Source organism: Globicephala melas, chromosome 7 (genome assembly GCF_963455315.2).
Source record: "Globicephala melas chromosome 7, mGloMel1.2, whole genome shotgun sequence".
Taxonomy (NCBI): Eukaryota; Metazoa; Chordata; class Mammalia; order Artiodactyla; family Delphinidae; genus Globicephala; species Globicephala melas.
In genome coordinates this window covers 81,373,577-81,393,053 of record NC_083320.1, presented here as the reverse complement: position 1 = coordinate 81,393,053, position 19,477 = coordinate 81,373,577, and the positions used below count along the sequence as shown (strand labels likewise).

The following is a 19,477-nucleotide window of genomic DNA, read 5'->3' as shown; positions in this document are numbered from 1 at the left end:
TTATTCTTTTTGTTGCAATGGTAAAGGGAGTGTTTCCTTCATTTCTCTTTCAGATTTTTTATTATTAGTGTATAAAAATGCAAGAGATTTTTGTGCATTAATTTTGTATCCTGCTACTTTACCAGATGCATTGATTAGCTCTAGTAGTTTTCTGGTGGCATCTTTAGGATCTTCTATGTATAGTATCATGTTCTCTGCAAACAGTGACCGTTTTACTTCTTCTTTTCGAATTTGGATTCCTTTTATTTCTTTTTCTTCTCTGATTGCTGTGGCTAAAACTTCCAAAACTATGTCCAATAATAGTGGTGAGAGTGCAACCCCTGCCTTTTAATTGGGGTATTTAGACCATTTGTGTTTGATATGGTAATTGATTTGGTTAGGTTTGTCTATCATTTTGCTGTTTGTCCCATGTTTTTTATTTTGTATTTGTCCCATTTGATCTTTGTTCTTTTCCCCTTCTCCGTCTGTTTTCCTTTTTTGTGTAGTATAAACCTCGTTACATTTTTAAAAATTTAAATTGTTAATTATCTTTAAAGATATTTAAATGCAAGAAAAAGATTTGATATGTTTAGCCAACTAATTTCTATTTCTGGTGCTCTACATTCCCTTTGTCTTAGATCCAGATTTCAATCTGGTATTATTTTGCTTCTTCCTGAGGATCTTTATCATTACTTAAATTCTTTCAGCTTTGTATATCTGAAAAAGTCTTTATATCACCCTCTTTTTTTTTTTTTTTTTTTTTTTTTTTTTTTTTTTGCGGTATGCGGGCCTCTCACTGTTGTGGCCTCTCCCATTGCGGAGCACAGGCTCCAGACGCGCAGGCTCAGCGGCCTTGGCTCATGGGCCTAGCCGCTCCGCGGCATGTGGGATCTTCCCAGACCAGGGCATGAATCCGCATCTCCTGCTTCGGCAGGCGGACTCCCAACCACTGCACCACCAGGGAAGCCCTCACCTTCATTTTTGAAAGATACTTTTGCTGTTTGTAGAACTCTAGGTTGACAGATTTGGGGGGATTTTTTAGTACTTTAAAGATGAGAGCTCACAGTCTTCTCACATGCATTCTTTTTAGTGAGGAATCTGCTGTCATCCTTAACTTTGGTCTTCTGTACATAACACATTCCCCCATCCGTCAGCTGCTTTTCAGACTCTTATTTCAAGCAATTTGATTATGATGTGCCTTAGGGTAGTTTTCTTCATACTTTTTTTGTTTGGGATTTATTTTGTTTCTTAGGTCTCTGGGCTTATAATTATCACTAAATCCAAGAAAATTTTAGCCATTGTTTCTTTAAATTTTTTTGTTCCTGCTTTCTTCTTTCCTTCAGGAATTCCAGTTACACACTTGTATTACACTTGAATCATCCCACACGTCACTGACACTGTCCGTTTTTTTTTCAGTCTCTTTTCTTTCTCCATTTCACTTTGGATAGTTTCTATTCTTATGTCTTCACATTTACTAATCTTTTCTGCAGTGTCTAATCCACTGTTAATCCCATTCAGTGTATTTTTCACCTCATAGTTTTTGTCTCTAGAAGTTCAATTTGGGTTGTTTTTTTGTTTTGTTTTACTATCTTGCATATTTCTTTATATTTTACTATCTTGCATATCTCTTTTATAGTTACAGTAACTCTGCCAATGTTACAGTTACAGTAACTCTGCCAATGTTCTTATCTGCTACTTCTAAAATCTGTGAGTCTGGATAAGTTTCAATTGATTGATCTTTTTAATTGAAATTTTCATTTAATTGTAGGTTCACATGCAATTGTAATAAATAATACAGAGAAATCCCATGTCTGCCAATGGTAACATCTTGTAAAACTAGTGTAATATCATAACCAGAATACACTGATACAAAGCACTGATCTTGTTCACATTTCCTTGATTTTACTGGTACTCATTCATGTGCATGTATGTGTATTTAGTTCTGTACAGTTCTATCCCGTGTGAACAACTCTGTCCCATGTGTAAGTTCTGTTCTCTGTTTCTAAAATTTTGTCACTTCAAAAATGTTAAATAATGGAATTATATAGTATATAACCTTTGGGGATTGGCTTTTTTCACTCAGCATAATTCTCTGGAATTTCATTCAAGATTGACTGGTTTTATGCCTCACCACATGTTTTATTTTCCTGCTTTTTCCATGTCTGATCATTTTTACTTCATGTTATACACTGTGAATTTTTCCTTCTTGAGTCCTGGGTATTTTTGTATGCCTTTAAATATTCTTCAGCTTTCCTCTGGAGTGCACTTAAGCTACTTGGAAATAACAATTTGATCCTTTTAAGTCTTGCTTTTAAAACTCATTAGGTGGGACCAGAACAATGTTTAGTCTAAGTCTACGTATTCCCCACTATTAGGCAAGGCACTTCTGAGTATGCTACTCTATACCTAATGAATTATGAGGTATTCTAGTTCCCAGCCCAGTGTGAATGCCAAGTGCTATTCTCTCTATCCTTTCAGGGAATTCTTTCCTCAGCCTCAGTTATTTTCCTCACATGCATGCATTTGTACTCTGAGGGATGCTCAAAGGGAGCCTTCCACAGATATCTCCATTTCTCTCCCTGCAGCTCTCTCTTCTCTGGCATTCTGTCCTGCAAATTCACACTGCCTTGATCTCCCCTGACTCTTCAGCTACATCTCCTCAACTTAGTCTGCTGAGCTCCAACTGGGTTCACCCTCTTTGCACACAGAATAGAAACTCACTCAAGGCAATAAGCTAGGGCATTTCTAGGGCTCATCTCCTTTGTTTCCTATTTCTGAAAGATCACTGACCTTGATTGACTGATGTCTAATTTCTTAAAAACCATTGTTTCATATATTTTGTCTGGGGTTTTTTTTTTGTTAATTTCAAGCAAGTGGGCAAATATAACCCCCGTTATTCCATCTTGGCTGGAAGCCAGAGTCCTCTATGACTTATTCTTAATCAAATTTATTTTTTCATTTTGACATAAGATTTATTCTCTTTGATCAAGAAGACAGAAACAAAATTGAAATTTAATTGTCTTTTAATTTCATTTTATTATTTCAGTGTTTATCCAAATAAAAGTCTTTCCCTGAATCTTCTTCTTGTTCCAATCATAACTTTAAAAGTTCCTTTTATATCTTTAGGATTTTTCTAAAGCCCAATTCATTCTGTACTTGATAAAAGTTTTTATATTTTTCTTGCATACCTTTTCATTTTTCCCTTCTTTTCTTTCTACTTTTCTTCCTTCTTTCCATTCAGTAAGTATTTATTGAAGGCCTATAATGTGCCAGATGCTGTGTTAAGCACTGAGAATAACTTATGGAAAGGATAGACAAAGTCCTTACTCTGTTGCGTAAATTCTAGTGGTGAGAGAAAGGCAATAAACATAAACAGATTATTTTAGTCAGGAATATGTGCTATGAAGAAAATAAACAAGATGGCATTTTGAGGTGATGTTTGAGCTCAGATATTAGAAGAGTTTAGGAGAGGGAACAGCAACTGCAAAAGCCCGAAGTCAAGAATAAGTGTGACATATTCAATAAACTGAAAAAGGACACAACTGGAGAGTCATTTACAAAGAAGAGACTGGTACAAAATGTAGTCAGGTAAAATATCAAGAAGTCAAATGACATAAAGTCTTAAAGGCTGAATCTTCGGTTTATATGACTTTTCTTTTGCTTTTGAAACATACCTCTTTATACCTAAGCCACATGGAAAGCTCCCTGTTCAACCCCTTGAGCCTCTACATAACTCTCTGGTTTCTTCATCTTTGGGCTTAGGCTGGTTGTATGGTCATGGTCAGAGTGTCCTTTTTTTTTTTTTTTAATTTAAAACTTTCTTTGAGTTCCTTATAATAGATGCTGACAATGCACTTTTGTCTGTCTTTGAATACTTTGAAATACACTTTCCCAAAGTGTAAGATTCCTTTGTGACCACACCCAGTGTGCACTTCCTAGGCTATTACAACGTCCAAGAGAACATGACCGATTTTTCCAATTATATTCCAACTATACCTGTTATTATTATTCACAGTTAAACACAAAGAAGTACTTTAAAGAGACAGTTGTGAACAGGCATCCAAAATTTTGTCAAGCTCCCAGCCTTTATCACAAAAACTTCTATCAGATTGCTTCTCCCAATCCATTCTTTTTTTTTTAACTTTTAAAATTTTTTTTTTTTTTTTTTTGCGGTACGCGGGCCTCTCACTGTTGTGGCCTCTCCCGTTGCGGAGCGCAGGCTCAGCGGCCATGGCTCACGGGCCCAGCTGCTCCGCGGCATGTGGGATCCTCCCGGACCGGGGCACAAACCCGTGTCCCCTGCATCGGCAGGCGGACTCTCATCCACTGCGCCACCAGGGAAGGCCCTAAAATTAATTTTTATTGGAGTGTAGTTGATTTACAATGTGTGTTACTTTCTGCTGTACAGCAAAATGAATGAGTTATACATACACATATATCCACTCTTTTTTAGATTCTATTCCCATATAGATCATTACAGAGTATTGAGTAGAGTTACCTGTGCTATACACTAGGTTCTTATTAGTTATCTATTTTATATATAGTATTGTGTATATGTTAATCCCAGTCTCCCAATTTATCTCTCCCTGCCCCTTCCCCCTTGGTAACCATAAGTTTGTTTTCTACATCTGTGGCTCTATTTCTGTTTTGTTAATAGGTTCATTTGTACTATTTTTTTGGATTCCACATATAAGCGGTATCATATTTGTCTTTCTCTGTCTGACTTAACTTCATTCAGTATGACAAACTCTGGGTGCATCCATGTTGCTGCAAATGGCGTTATTTTGTTCTTTTTTATGGCTGAGTAATATTCCATTGTATATATGTACCACATCTTCTTTATCCATTCCTCCGTCGATGGACATTTAGGTTGCTTCCATGTCCTGGCTATTGTAAATAGTGCTGCAATGAACATTGGGGTTCATGTATCTTTTCAAATTATGGTTTTCTCCAGGTATATGCCCAGGAGTGGGATTGCTGGATCATATGGCCCAATCCATTCTTTTTTTTTTTAATATTTATTTATTTGGTTGCACCGGATCTTAGTTGCAGCAGGCGGGCTCCTTAGTTGCGGCATGCATGTGGGATCTAGTTCCCAGGCCCCCTGCATTGGGAGCATGGAGTCTTAATCATTACACCACCAGGGAAGTCCCCTGGCCCAATCCATTCTTAACACAGCAAAAAAGAGATACCTTCCTAAAGTGCAATTAAAGTCTTGTCAATCCTATGCTTATACTCTTGAAAGCTTCCCTTTGCAATGAAAAAAAAATTCACAACATGATTATGAATAATGAGGCCCTACATGATTCCCTCCCTGCCTATTTCTCCAGCCTCATCTCATGCCACTCCCCACTTCCCTCATTACATTTCAGCAACGTGGATCTTCCTTCAGTTTCTGGATCACACCCAACCCTTTTCCAGCTCTGGAATTTTGCACATGCTGTTTCCTTTGCCTAGAATACTCTTGCCCAGATTCCCTTCTCATGGCCAGTTTCTCTCTCATCTTTCAGGTCTCACTTAAATTTCATCTCCTCAGGGAGGACTCCCATCTCTCTAAGGGAGATCTTTCCTACCCCTCACCCTTGTTCTCCCTTAGGTCTTTATTTATTTCTTTCACAGCACTTAACATGACTGCCAGTTATTTTATTTATATATTCATTTCTTGATTTTTGGTCTTTCTCCACCACTGCATTGTAAGCCTTCCAATTGTAGGATCCCCACTGCCTACAACTATGTCTGATATGTAGTAGGCCATAATGAAGGATTTAAATAATTTCATTTGATTTTATACCTAGTTCATATACTTTTGAATGAATGAATGAATAACCATGTTATAAACAAATCATAAAACTTAGAATAAAACTGACTTTTCAACAAAGATTTTCTTTAATACTGAAGTATTAAAAAGTCCAGTGAGGGAAAGGACATATAGGTATTGTAAAATTCTCATTATCTGAATTACTGGTTCAGTGTAACCCAATTACTCTAAACACATCTATAGCTGAACAAATGAAAAAGATTAAGAACAGTATCATCTCACAAAATGCATTTTTACTAAATATAATTTCATTTTTAATGTTAATGACAAGTCTTCTTTTTGTATTTTATACGATTAATCAAGATTTGGTATATGAAATTTCCCTGTGGTTTTCTGGTATTTTATATATATGTATGTGTGTATGAATATTTATATATTTATATGTATAGTCATATATATATGAAGTAGACTGAGGCTACCAAAAATTTTCCTAGAAAAATAGAATTTATACAGTAGTGAGCTGTTTGTGATGTCTGATATAACACCAAAGTTGAAAATATGAAATAGTGTGGGATTTTATCTCTTTATCATTCAGCATTATTCGCATAATACAGTTAAATCAAAGCACTTGTATTATAATATCCTGGTGTTTTTTTCAAACAGAATATTTTTGTCTGTTGAAAAAAAAGGGGGTGGGGGGGCGTGGAATTCCCTGGCAGTCCAGTGGTTAGGACTCGGAGCTTTCACAGCCGTGGCCTGAGTTTGATCCCTGGTCAGGGAACTAAGATCCCACAAGCCACACAATGTGGCCACAAAAGAAAAAGATATTGTCTGTTGAAGTGTTCATACTTAAAATATACAAATTACTGCTGCAGTTGTCTTTTGAAGTGTTCATGCCTGAAACATTAAAACTATCACTGCAGTCTCATCTTTGGATTTGTTTATTGTTTATTACTAGTAAGAAATGACCTGGTAATATAAATTTGAAATTTACTTGAGGGTTTCAGGATTATTTTCTTATAAATTTGGTAAATTCCTTTTACTTCTCCCTCTTGTTTTCAGTGTAAAAATTCATAGCTATGTTTTGTTGTTACCTGCTGTGTTTAATAGATGACTTATATGTCAGCATCTGTTTTGGGGGGGTTTTTTTGCGGTACGCGGGCCTCTCACTGTTGTGGCCTCTCCCGTTGCGGAGCACAGGCTCCGGACGCGCAGGCTCGGCGGCCATGGCTCACGGGCCTAGCTGCTCCACGGCATGTGGGATCTTCCCGGACTGGGGCACGAACCCGTGTCCCCTGCATCGGCAGGCAGACTCTCCACCACTGCGCCACCAGGGAAGCCCCCAGCATCTGTTTTCTGATTCTAATTTGGATATCTTTCTGACAAAAATAATGAATCAATAAATAGTATTACTGCTCAGCTATGAACTAGAATTAATAAATGCTCCTAAAAGTTACATAGCATTCCAGATACTTTGACTCTCTAGATCAATAGAGACTAGTTTATTAGCTTACAGGTTAATCTGAGTCATCAATATCCTTCTTGAAAACTATAAAAATAAAAATATTAAAACATAACCCTGTTGAAGGTTAGAAACAAAAAGCTTCAATAAAGAGTAAAGTTTTCAAACAGTACCTATAGTTAGAACTAAAAAAATCTTTATCTTTTTATTCTGCACCTTTGCTTCTGTATCAGGTTGCCATGGAAATTTTTTCATTAACATTAGATTGATTTTTCCAGAGATGAAATTGCTTGCATCGTCTCATCTCCTAATATTCCTAAAGCCTCCTAAGCCAACTTTAGTGGTTTAACCTCCAAGTTCCAGATTCCCAAGAATTTCTGCCATGCTGAGTATTCTTGAAACTCAAATGTAACACACTGATGTGTTCAATGTTAATATCAAGGTTACTGCCATGTTTTCATTCTTGGTCCAAAGAAAGTGTTTTAAACATTTTTAGGCATCAAGGGAAAACTTTGAATTGTAAGCTGAAGAATTCCAAGGACATTTACCTAATAAAAATAAAGAAACAAAGTCAGATGCTTTTATAAAGGCTTATACGTAGTATTCTAGGCTTTTTTGCTATAAAATATTAAAGTTCAAGTTAATGAACAAAGAAAACAGTATTTGATTTGAGTAACTGGACCTTATACACCTCTACGTAATATGTTAAAATTCGTACCTGAGTCAGTTCTTAAAAGTAGAACTTCACCTTGTGTAGACTGCCAAAAATAAACATAATTTTGTCCTAAGTACCTGATTGCTTCACGCCTCTTGAGTGAACATCCCAATTGGTTTCCAAAAGTTATTCCTCAGGTTTTGAGGGAACACACCTTGTGTTACTTGTTTTTGAGCACCTAGATTTTTAGTAGATACTCAGTACATGTTTCTTACTACCATGTTTCTTACTGACATGTAATTTTAGTCTAAGATAAGATACAAAAGGCACCCAAGGAAGAAGAGGTTGAAAATTCATGGCATTTGATGTGAAAAGGAACCCAATTTCACCATCAATAGATACAAAAAATACTATTATAATCCTTATGTATGATATTTTAATGTAGCTTAAATGTTTCTACTTTTTTTTTAGGAAGTAACTTTTTATTTTTCTTTATACAAATACAATTTTTAAAAATTCTGCATCTTTTTTTTTTCAAGCCCAAATTTTATTATAAGATTCAGTGAACATAATTCTGTTAAATTGCTAGCACAGTTTCTCACTCTTTCACACACTGTTCTTACAGACTGACAGTGCTCTCCAGACCTCACTTTGAATAGCACTTAGTATTTAAGTGATCATTTAAAGTTAGGGACGGTACCTAACTTTTGAGCCTTTCTTTATTTGTCCAGTGGAACCAATAATACTTACCCTGGCATTGTCAGAATTAAATGAAATCATTGAAGTGTCTGTCATTGCCTGGCAGAAGCTGTATGTCTATTAAATAGTAGTTCATTAATCACCCTCCAATGCCTAGGGAAATTCATAGGAATTCGATTTCTTTTCTTTCCTGCCTTTAGCAAGTCTGTGCATCACAGGCAACTGGAGATCTGGTTTCTTTCAGTCCGACCATGGTGTTTAGAGTCCTTAGGCTTAGCCTGGGAATGTTCATTGTTACTGGCTGGCCTTTGCTTCTACGCCTTTTCAGTAAACAGCATTCTATCCTGATGATCTTTCCATAGCAGTACATTAGTGATCATCTCCATTCTAAACGTTTTTACTTTTAGAACATGTTCTTCAATTCATTTTTCCTCACTTGACAATATGTCTTAGAAATTTTTCCATATCACTGTAGAACTACCTCTTTTTTTTTTTTTTTTTTTGCGGTACGCGGGCTTCTCACTGCTGTGACCTCTCCCGTTGCGGAGCACAGGCTCCGGACGCGCAGACTCACGGGCCCAGCCACTCCGCGGCATGTGGGATCTTCCCGGACCGGGGCACGAACCCGTGTCCCCTGCATCAGCAGGCGGACTCCCAACCACTGTGCCACCAGGGAAGCCCAGAACTACCTCTTTTAACTGTTGTATTATCTTCCATATTATGAACGTTTTATTATTTACCCATTCTCTAGTTAATAGGCATTTAGGTTGTTTTGTATTTTTCATTCTAATGATCAGTGCTAGTGAATATCATTTTACATAATTCTTTGTGCACATATTTTATTATTTTTCCAAGCATGATAAAGAAGAGGAGCTACTGTTTCAAAGAATATGCATATCTTAAGTTAATACTGGTGCTGATATATATACCTCCTAAAAGGAGGTAAATGGTTCTTCTACCAGTAGTTTGACACTAGCTGTTACCCCATACTCTTGACTGAACTTGCTATTACCAGTCTTTTAAAAATGTTTACACATCTTAGGAGTGAAAAGTGATACTTTGTTATTGCTTTATTTTGCATATTCTGATTACTACGAAGATTGAACATCTTTTCTTAAGCTTACAGGCCTTTTGGCATTTCCTCTTCTCAGCCTATCCATATTTATGGTCCATTTTTCTTTTGGGCTTTATATCTTTTTTTAATTGACTTTTGGAAGTTACTTATACATTCCAGATACTAATGCTTTAGACTGTTATATATGTTGCAAATATTTTCCCCCATCAATTGTCTTTTAAGTATTTTGGTGATTCTTTTGCTGAACAGAAGTTTTAAATTTTGATGTAGTCAAATTTAACAGTCTTTTTCATAATTGCATTTGCTTTTTGTATCTCCTTTAGAAGGCTTTCATAAATATAGTTCAAATAAACATTCTTTTATATTGTCTTACTGCATTTATGTTTTAGCTTGATTTAGTTTTTGTTTTTGACTTATGTCTTGAATCATCTGGAATGCATTTTTGTAAATTACATGAGTTATGAAGTAACTCATTTTTTTCCCCAAGTGAGTATACAGTTGTCCCAGTGCCACATATTGAATTGGCCATCCCTTTCCTACTGATTTAAAATACCACCTCATAAAAAAAATAAAATGCCACCTCTATCATCAACTAAATTTGCATATCTATGGGTTTATTTGTGGCCAGTCTCTTCTGTTATACTACTTGCCTATTCTTGTATCAATACTACAACTTTTTAATATGTTTTACTATTTGATAGGGCAATTATCCCTTTCTTGTTTTTGTATGTTAGTTTTATACTTAGCTACCTTCTAAATACCTTTGTCCTTGGTTCTAATAATTTTCCAGTTTGGGTACTTTAGGAAAATGATCATGTTGACTTCAAGTACTGACAGTTTTCTTTATTTCTATTAATCATACCTCATTTAATAGTTATATGTCTTACTAAATATTCAAGGCCAAGCCAATTCCACATAAACACCTAAGAAGGGACACATTTTTATCAGCTTCTCCAGAAGGTTTTATCCTTCTCTACCTATCCCTCTCCCAAATTTTGTCCTCCATTCACGCAAGATGGATTGGAGTTTTCTTTTTTCCTTCCTTCCTTCCTTTCTTTTCTTCCTTTATTTTCTTTTCTTTTTTTTTTTAATGAACAATTCTTACGCTTGAGTTACTCCAACCAATATATGGGGCTAGGGGAATTAACAAGGTAGAGAAGCGATTCAAAAGTAGAATAGCCCATTATATTAATCTTTTCTGACCTGAAGTCGAATTTTTCTTTCTCCTTTATGTATTTGGGCATTTAATCACTTTGCCTTATAATCTTCAAAAGTCTATGTTTTGTCTCTCCAACATTTTAACTCCTTCCGATTAGGCTATTTCTCCTGCCTCATATACTCACAGTTCCTTTCCTCCTCCCCTGATACCTGTACTGCATGTCCTTTAACTTCATATAAACCTGTATTCCAGCTTAGATTCTGTGTTCCATATTTCAGTCACACAAGTGCCATATCTCAGACTTCATTGCCCCTCTATCTTTTGCCCACCCCTCTTCAAAACCATGGTCCTATTTTATTTTTGTTTGATTTTCTTATATTTTTTGAAATAATTTCAAACTTACCGAGACGTTGCAATAGTGCAAAGAACTCTATTCGCACAAATTCAGCAATTAACATTTTGCCATATTTCCTTTATCATTCTCTCTTGCCCCACTGTATGTGAGTGTTTGTGATATTTTTTAGATACTTTGATATTAAATTGCAAAAATCATATAATCTGTTTTGTTTTTGTTTTTTCTGTGCCTGTACTCAATAAGCCAGAGGTCCAGCTCTGTCCATACTGCTGTCTTGTCTGATAAGTCATGTTCTGGTGAATAAGTTCACCTTTTGGATTCTGCCATAAATTCATGATCATTGACCTCAAATTGGCTTTCACCGCTACCTATGTATGAGTGACTGTTTTTAAATTTACAAATAGAGGGATGTTTGGGGATATCATTTTGTTATGACGTCCTGTATGGAAATTTGATCAGATGATACATTGTGTGTGATTTCATTTGTCTGGAATCACTGAGATTTCCTTTATGGCCAGCTATTTTTATTTACTTACCAAATATTTACATAACGCTTACTATGGGCCAGGAGCTAAGTACTTTATAAATCTTCACTTATTCAATTTGCTCAACACTGTGTGGTAGATATTAGTATTATCTTCATTTTGCAGATGAGAAAATTGAAGAAGAGAGATATAACTTACCCTAAGTCACACACCAAGAGGTAGAGTTGAAATTTTATTTTCAGCAGTCTGGGTCCAGAATTTGTGCTCTTAACCACAATTTTTAGGGTTTTCCCCCCAAGATTCTGCTCTTTTCCATCTTGTTCAACCTCACTTTTTAAGAGGCGGGTATTAAAAGTTACGCTTTCAACCTAATTTTTTTTTTTTTTTTTTTTTTTTTTTGCGCGGTATGCGGGCCTCTCCTGTTGCGGAGCACAGGCTCCAGACGCGCAGGCTCAGCGGCCATGGCTCACGGGCCCAGCCGCTCCGCGGCACGTGGGATCTTCCCAGACCAGGGCACAAACCCGTGTCCCCTGCATCAGCAGGCGGACTCTCAACCACTGCGCCACCAGGGAAGCCCTTTTAAACTTAATTTTCATGGAAACAGTCATTCTCTTTTTATATTTATATTTCATTTGTTTACAAAATATTTTATTAAATTCCTAAATGACACCAGCAAGTGTTATTGACTCAGACAGCTTTGGAAACAACACAACTGATATTCAAAAGCATATAATTCAGGTGGTAAGAGCAGAAGTAAGCTTTTGCCTGTTTTCAAATGGAAATGATGTTTTGATTAATTCAGTGATTTGTTTATGTGGAGGTCCGTTAAGAGACTTTCCTTTGTAGTTCAAATCAGAATATGTTCTTCAAGTAAATAAAGGCAGAATCACTGAAAAGTTATTTGCCATCTGACAGATGTCATTATCAGAAAATAAGTACATAGGAATGAAATTGCATTTGTAAATTAAGATACTTGTAGACCAGCAATGCTTATGTTAGAAATGTCATGGATCTATGATACCAAAGCTGTTTTTAGCTTTATGTGCATAGAGATTCATCCTATGCTAGGAAGACTGACATATTTTTTAAAGCTGTATTTCTGATACTCCCTAGCACAAGTTCTCCACTTCAGTCTGGTCAGGCTCTTCCCCCATCCCACGGGTATCTAATCTCAGTAAACATATATAAGATTGAGTTGAAAACATTGAAGTCATCTTTATAAAGTATTTCTTGCTTTTCTAGCTTATGTAGAAAGGATAGCATTGGAATGACCAGGAGAACATCTAGCTCAGAGGAGGTTCTTCAGAGTTTTCCAAACGTTGGACACTAATTTACATTTTTAAATTATATTAAGTATTTTAACACAGTCATAAAAATAACATGCCCACTCACATGTGTTATACCAAGTTGTAACACATGAACACATCATGAAACAAAAATAAACTGTGCTGCTAGTTTATATTTTTATGAACTGCTGACTAAAGCCTTGCCACCAATTTCCCTGTAGATATGTGAACTTCTTATGAGTATGCATTTTTATTTTTAGTTGGCCTTTTTTTAAAACTTGAGTCCATTGTTGTATCTCCAAATCAAATTATGCAAGCAAGAGAATAGCTGCAGCATATGTATGCTCCATTACATAAATACAAATACGACACAGAGGAGTCTTCCTGCCACGTATCCTTATCACTCCTTAACAATTCTGCAATGGCAAATTAATGTGATAATATTGTATTAACGAAAGTCTTCTTGCTTAATTTAAGTTTTTGGTAGTTCTTACCCATATTTTGTATTCATGACCAAAGACATGAGTAATGATTAGATATAGTCATTCAATTTTGGAAACAGGATTTTCTTTACTTCCCTTCAAGCTTCTAGACCATTTTGATTGCAGCAATTTTAATATTGCCTAAGCCAAATTTACTATTTTTCCAAAAAGTTGACATTTACAATAGCTTTTATGTGGTAATCAGAATTGTCTCAATATTATAAAACCAAAACAAAGTACAGAAATAAATTTGTTGATGAAGATTACTTAAATTGCAGCTGTCACCTATATCCCTTGGTTTCATACGTTTTATTAATCAAAATAACCCATTATTCTTATTGATGGATTTTAATAAGTAATATTATAATTTGGTCTTCCAAAATGAATTATTACCAACAAATCTCTTTTTCTGCTTTCTATAATGGAAGTTCCATTTAGATTTTATTAGACAAAAGAGACCTACAACTAAAATAATTTGAAAACTACTGATCTAGTTCAGTCCATTAATCTTAACAAATTGAAAAATTAAAGCTCAGGTTACATATCTTGCTCAAAGTTATAAGCTGGAAAATTGTAGATACCAAACTTCCTGTTCGTTCACTGTTCTTTCTATTATGTGTTATCTCATCTCTGAGTTCCTGTAGTACATTTAGTTTATGCCATGCCATTTAGCATTTAATGCCATGGTTTGTATACAGGCATTCATTTATTTATTCAACAAGTAATTTTCTGTGTGCCAGATACTCTTTTTTCTTTTTAAATAAATTTATTTATTTATTTTTGGCTGCGTTGGGTCTTCACTGCTGCACGCGGGCATTCTCTAGCTGCGGTGAGTGAGGGCTACTCTTCGTTGTGGTGCGTAGACTTCTCATTTGCGCAGGCTTCTCATTGCGGTGGCTTCTCTTGTTGCGGGGCACGGGCTCTAGGCGCACGGGCTTCAGTAGTTGCGGCACGCGGACTTCAGTAGTTGTGGCTTGCAGGCTCTAGAGTGCAGGCTCAGTAGTTGTGGTGCATGGGCTTAGTCGCTCCGCGGCATGTGGGATCTTCCTGGACCAGGGCTCGAACCCATGTCCCCTGCATTGGCAGGTGGATTCTTAACCACTGCACCACCAGGGAAACCCATGTCAGATACTCTTTTTGGCACTGGAAATAGTCTCTGAATCCAAAAGTTGAGCTGAAAATAAAATAAGAAAAGTAGATTCTATTCAGCCTTCATTTGATTTTGGTTAAATAAATACACACCTACGATTAATCACCTTGTGTATCACTGATTGGTTTTAACATATCATTAAGAACTTTTCTATTTGTGATTATATTTTAGGGGAGTAAAAAAAGGTTCTCTAGGCGAGAAAAACAAATAATTCAACTCAAAGCACACTGTTTTCATACCCAGTACCTGATAATGTAAGTACATAAAACAGAATATGGTAAGGGCTGTTACATGCATGTAAGCAATACTGTAGAATGAGATAGTAACTCTAAGCAGGAGACTGGAAGAGGCTTCATGGAGGAGTTGACCCTGGAATTTAGTTAAAGGACAGAAGGTTGCTTTAAGAAAGTGAGAGGAAATCTTTCTATGCCCAGGGAACAACACGTGCATAGGCATAGAGTTGTGAACAGTTGTGGCATTTCCAAGAAAGATTAATGCATTAGAATACTAGGATGTCTTGAGAGAAGTGGTGAATAAGCATTTTTAGGCATCATTATATGATTGAACAACGGAAGTAATGAAATGTGAGGACTTTTTATATTGTACACCAGGTATTCCTCATGCATCTACCTGTTTCTGTTCCTAAGTTCTTGAAGAACACTGATGGTATTTTGTACTTGCCCATTTATGGTGACAAGTGCAGTGCCATACATGGCAAGGGCTTTGTATATCCTTACTGATTAATTACACTCATCATTCACTCAACAAATATTTTTGGCTCCAGCATGTGTAAGATTCTATACTTTGTGCTATGAGAAGTAAAAATAGTTGCGATACAAAGCCAGCCTTCAAGAAGCTATTGAGCCCAAAGCACAAATTAGTCTGGGATAAACCATAATGGGAAAGAATATTAAAAAATAATGTCTATATGTGTAAAACTGAGTCACTCTGCTGTACAGCAGAGATTGGCACTACACTGTAAATCAACTATACTTCAATTTTAAAAAGTTTTTTTAATTAGCAAGGGTTTTTGTCTGTTATGGTGACTAATACATCCATATGTTCACAGAGCTTATGTTCTTATCAGAGGAGACAGACAATAATAGGATAAATAGTAAAATACAGTATGTTAGATAGTGATGAATACTAAGAAGAAAAGTAAAGTAGGAAAAGAGGGAAATTGATTATCAGACAGAAAAAGGAAAGGTAAAATTATTTAATTTCTCTTGCCTCAGTTTCCTCAACGCTAGAAAAGAAAAAGTAGTAGTACTTACTTACAGGGCTGTGACAAGGCTAAGTGAGTTAATATGTGTATGTATAAAGTCCCAGAAGATGGTAGGATGTCAGCCAGTATTATTTATACATTTGGCCAGAATAACTTTAGCACAACAGTCATCTTATTTTCATCACTTATGGACTTCTTTTATTTTAAGACATATTTTTATTAAAGGATATACTTCCAAACAGTTTTGAACTACTTTATCTATGGAGGAAGGCTCCCTCATCCATATCTTGTTTGTTTTAGCTTCTGCTTCCAGTGCAGTCACATCTAAATCACTTTCTTACTGAAGTGAATCATCATTCTTTCATAGTATTTCTTATACAGAACAATATTTGCTTATCTGGATGTCAGGGCATCATTTTCTATTTAAGGCATCGGGTAGGCATCCAGATCTTCCTGTGGAAAATATTCATTAATGCCTCATCACTTATCACATCTCAAGGTTAACAGATCTAACAAAATGAGACCTTTATGCTTGCTTACCAGCTAAAAATGAGTACCATATTGGGATTATTATTGCCAGATAAATATAAAATATTCAATATTAATCTTTTGGAACTAAGATCATTTGCGTGGATTCGGTAAGGTTTCAGGTCTCCTACTAACCTTTCTTTGCCTGTGTAACCTCTGCACATCCTTAGATGTATCCTGCTTCCCCCTTTCTCTGATCCCTGAAAACTGGACTAGCTCTTTCTTTGTGTTCATTTAGCGCTCCATACTTAGCCCTAGCACAGCTGGTGTCACTCAGTGTTCTAATTAATTACCTGTTTACCTGACTGCCCACCTCCCTACCCTCCAGCGCTCAGACAGTAAGCTCCTTGAGCTAGGGGAACAATGTTCTCTTTATGTCTGGGCCCCGAGTATCTGTTACAGTGCTTCACATGTAGTTGACTCCCAATAAACTTAAAACATTAAATATAATGCCAGGAGTACCTTTAATATATCAGGAATATAGAAACATAGTTATTTAACCTTGGTCACACATCCCTTAGTTGTTTCTTTGTCTCTCTTGGCTGCTTTCTGAGGAATAGCGTTGCTCAAGCATGCTGCTACACCCTGTCCTACACAGTCCCCTTTCCTGCTTTGGCCCAAAATCAAAAAGAAAAAGAAAAAGTAGGCCAGATATCTGGAAAGACCTCAAAGGTAGAGGAGCACCCTGTGGAGTACTGTGGTCCAGAATGTGATCCCTACTTTTCCAATTTTAAAACATTGACTTCGCCATTCCTCTCAAGGGTGATGGGCCTCTAGGTTCTGAAAAAAGACCATCTATATATATATTTTTTAACATCTTTATTGGAGTATAATTGCTTTACAATGGTGTGTTAGTTTCTGCTGTATAACAAAGTGAATCAGCTATACATATACATATATACCCATATCTCCTCCCTCTTGCGTCTCCCTCCCACCCTCCCTATCCCACACCTCTGGGTGGTCACAAGGCACGGAGCTGATCTCCCTGTGCTATGCAACTGCTTCCCACTAGCTATGTATTTTAAATTTGGTAGTGTATATATGTCCATGCCACTCTCTCAAATTGTCCCGGCTTACCCTTCCCCCCCCACCCGTGTCCTCAAGTCCATTCTCTATGTCTGCGTCTTTATTCCTGTCCTGCCCCTAGGTTCTTCAGAACTTTTTTTTTTCTTTTTTAGATTCCATATATATGTGTTAGTTTACGATATTTGTTTTTCTCTTTCTGACTTACTTCACTCTGTATGACAGTCTCTAGGTCCATCCACCTCACTACAAATAACTCAATTTCATTTCTTCTTATGGCTGAGTAATAGTCCATTGCATATAAGTGCTACATCTTCTTTATCCATTCATCTGTCAATGGACACTTAGGATCCTTCCATGTCCTGGTTATTGGAAATAGTGCTTCAATGAACACTGTGGTACATGACTCTTTGAATTATGGTTTTCTCAGGGTATATGCCCAGTAGTGGGATTGCTGGGTCGTATGGCAGTTCTGTTTTTAGTTTTTTAAGGAACCTCCATACTGTTCTCCATAGTGGCTGTATCAATTTACATTCTCAGCAACAGTGCAAGAGGGTTCCCTTTTCTCCACACCCTCTACAGCATTTATTGTTTGTAGATTTTTTGATGATGGCCATTCTGACTGGTGTGAGGTGATACCTCATTGTAGTTTTGATTTGCATTTCTCTAATGATTAATGATGTTGAGCATCCTTTCATGTGTTTGTTGGCAATCTGTATATATCTTGTTTGGAGAAATGTCTATTTAGGTCTTCTGCCCATTTTTGGATTGGGTTTTTTGTTTTTTTGATATTGAGCTGCATGAGCTGCTTGTAAATTTTGGAGGTTAATCCTTTGTTAATTGCTTCATTTGCAAATATTTTCTCCCATTCTGAGGGTTGTCTTTTCATCTTGTTTATGGTTTCCTTTGCTGTGCAAAAGCTTTGAAGTTTCATTAGGCCTCATTTGTTTTCATTTTTGTTTTTGTTATTTTTACAGTACGTGGGTCTCTCATTGCTGTGACCTCTCCTGTTGCGGAGCACAGGCTCCAGATGCGCAGGCTCAGCGGCCATGGCTTACGGGCCTAGCCACTCCGTGGCATGTGGGATCTTCCCGGACTGGGGCACAAACCCGTGTACCCTGTATTGGCAGGCGGACTCTCAACCACTGCGCCACCAGGGAAGCCCCCCATTTGTTTATTTTTGTTTTTATTTCCATTTCTCTAGGGGGTGAGTCAGAAAGGATCTTGCTGTGATTTATGTCATGGAGTGTTCTGCCTATGTTTTCCTCTGAGAGTTTTATAGTGTCTAACCTTACATTTAGGTGTTTAATCCATTTTGAGTTTATTTTTGTGTATGGTGTTAGGGAGTGTTCTAATTTCACTCTTTTACATGTAGCTGTCCAGTTTTCCCAGCACCACTTATTGAAGAGACTGTCTTTTCTCCATTCTATGCCCTTGCCTCCTTTGTCATAGATTAGTTGACCATATGTGTGTAGGTTTATCTCTGGGCTTTCTATCCTGTTCCATTGATCTATATTTCTGTTTTTGTGCCAGTACCATACTGTCTTGATTACTGTAGCTTTGTAATATAGTCTGAAATCAGGGAGCCTGATTCCTCCAGCTCCGTTTTTCTTTCTCAAGATTGTTTTGGCTATTCAGGGTCTTTCGTGTTTCCATACAAATTGAAATTTTTTGTTCTAGTTCTGTGAAAAATGCCATTGTTAGTTTGATAGGGACTGCATTGAATCTATAGATTGCTTTGGGTAGTATGGTCATTTTCACAATGTTGATTCAATATTTGCAAGAATTTAATTTATAAACCAGGTGACCTGTTTGTTGGTTGGTTGGTTTTCATTTACTGAAATACCTGTATCTGATATCTAAGTCACTAACTTAATGATATCAAAGCTCCTATGAAATCCATCAAATAATTAAAGGGTTGTTCAATGCCTGTGGAAACAGAACAAAATGAGTTAAACTGCACCAAGGATTATTTTACCCACGCTGAGGCGCAACCTTGTCCTTGTCTCCCTGATGGCTAGGAGAAAATTAAGTAAGGGGTAATAAGGTCTCAAGTATACTTTTGAAAGTCCTTATAATGTTTTTCCTTATTTGCTAAAAGGAAGCCGTTTTAAAAGTCAGGGGAAAATGTCTTTTTGTAACTCAGTAATGATAAT

The 19,477-nt window shown here is 36.6% G+C and overlaps 1 protein-coding gene across 12 annotated transcripts in view; it reads left to right on the top strand.

The window, feature by feature from the left end:
• MBD5 (methyl-CpG binding domain protein 5) overlaps positions 1-19,477 on the top strand; it is a 407,333-nt gene that overhangs the window by 318,623 nt on the left and 69,233 nt on the right. The gene's annotated exons all lie outside the window — the stretch shown is intronic.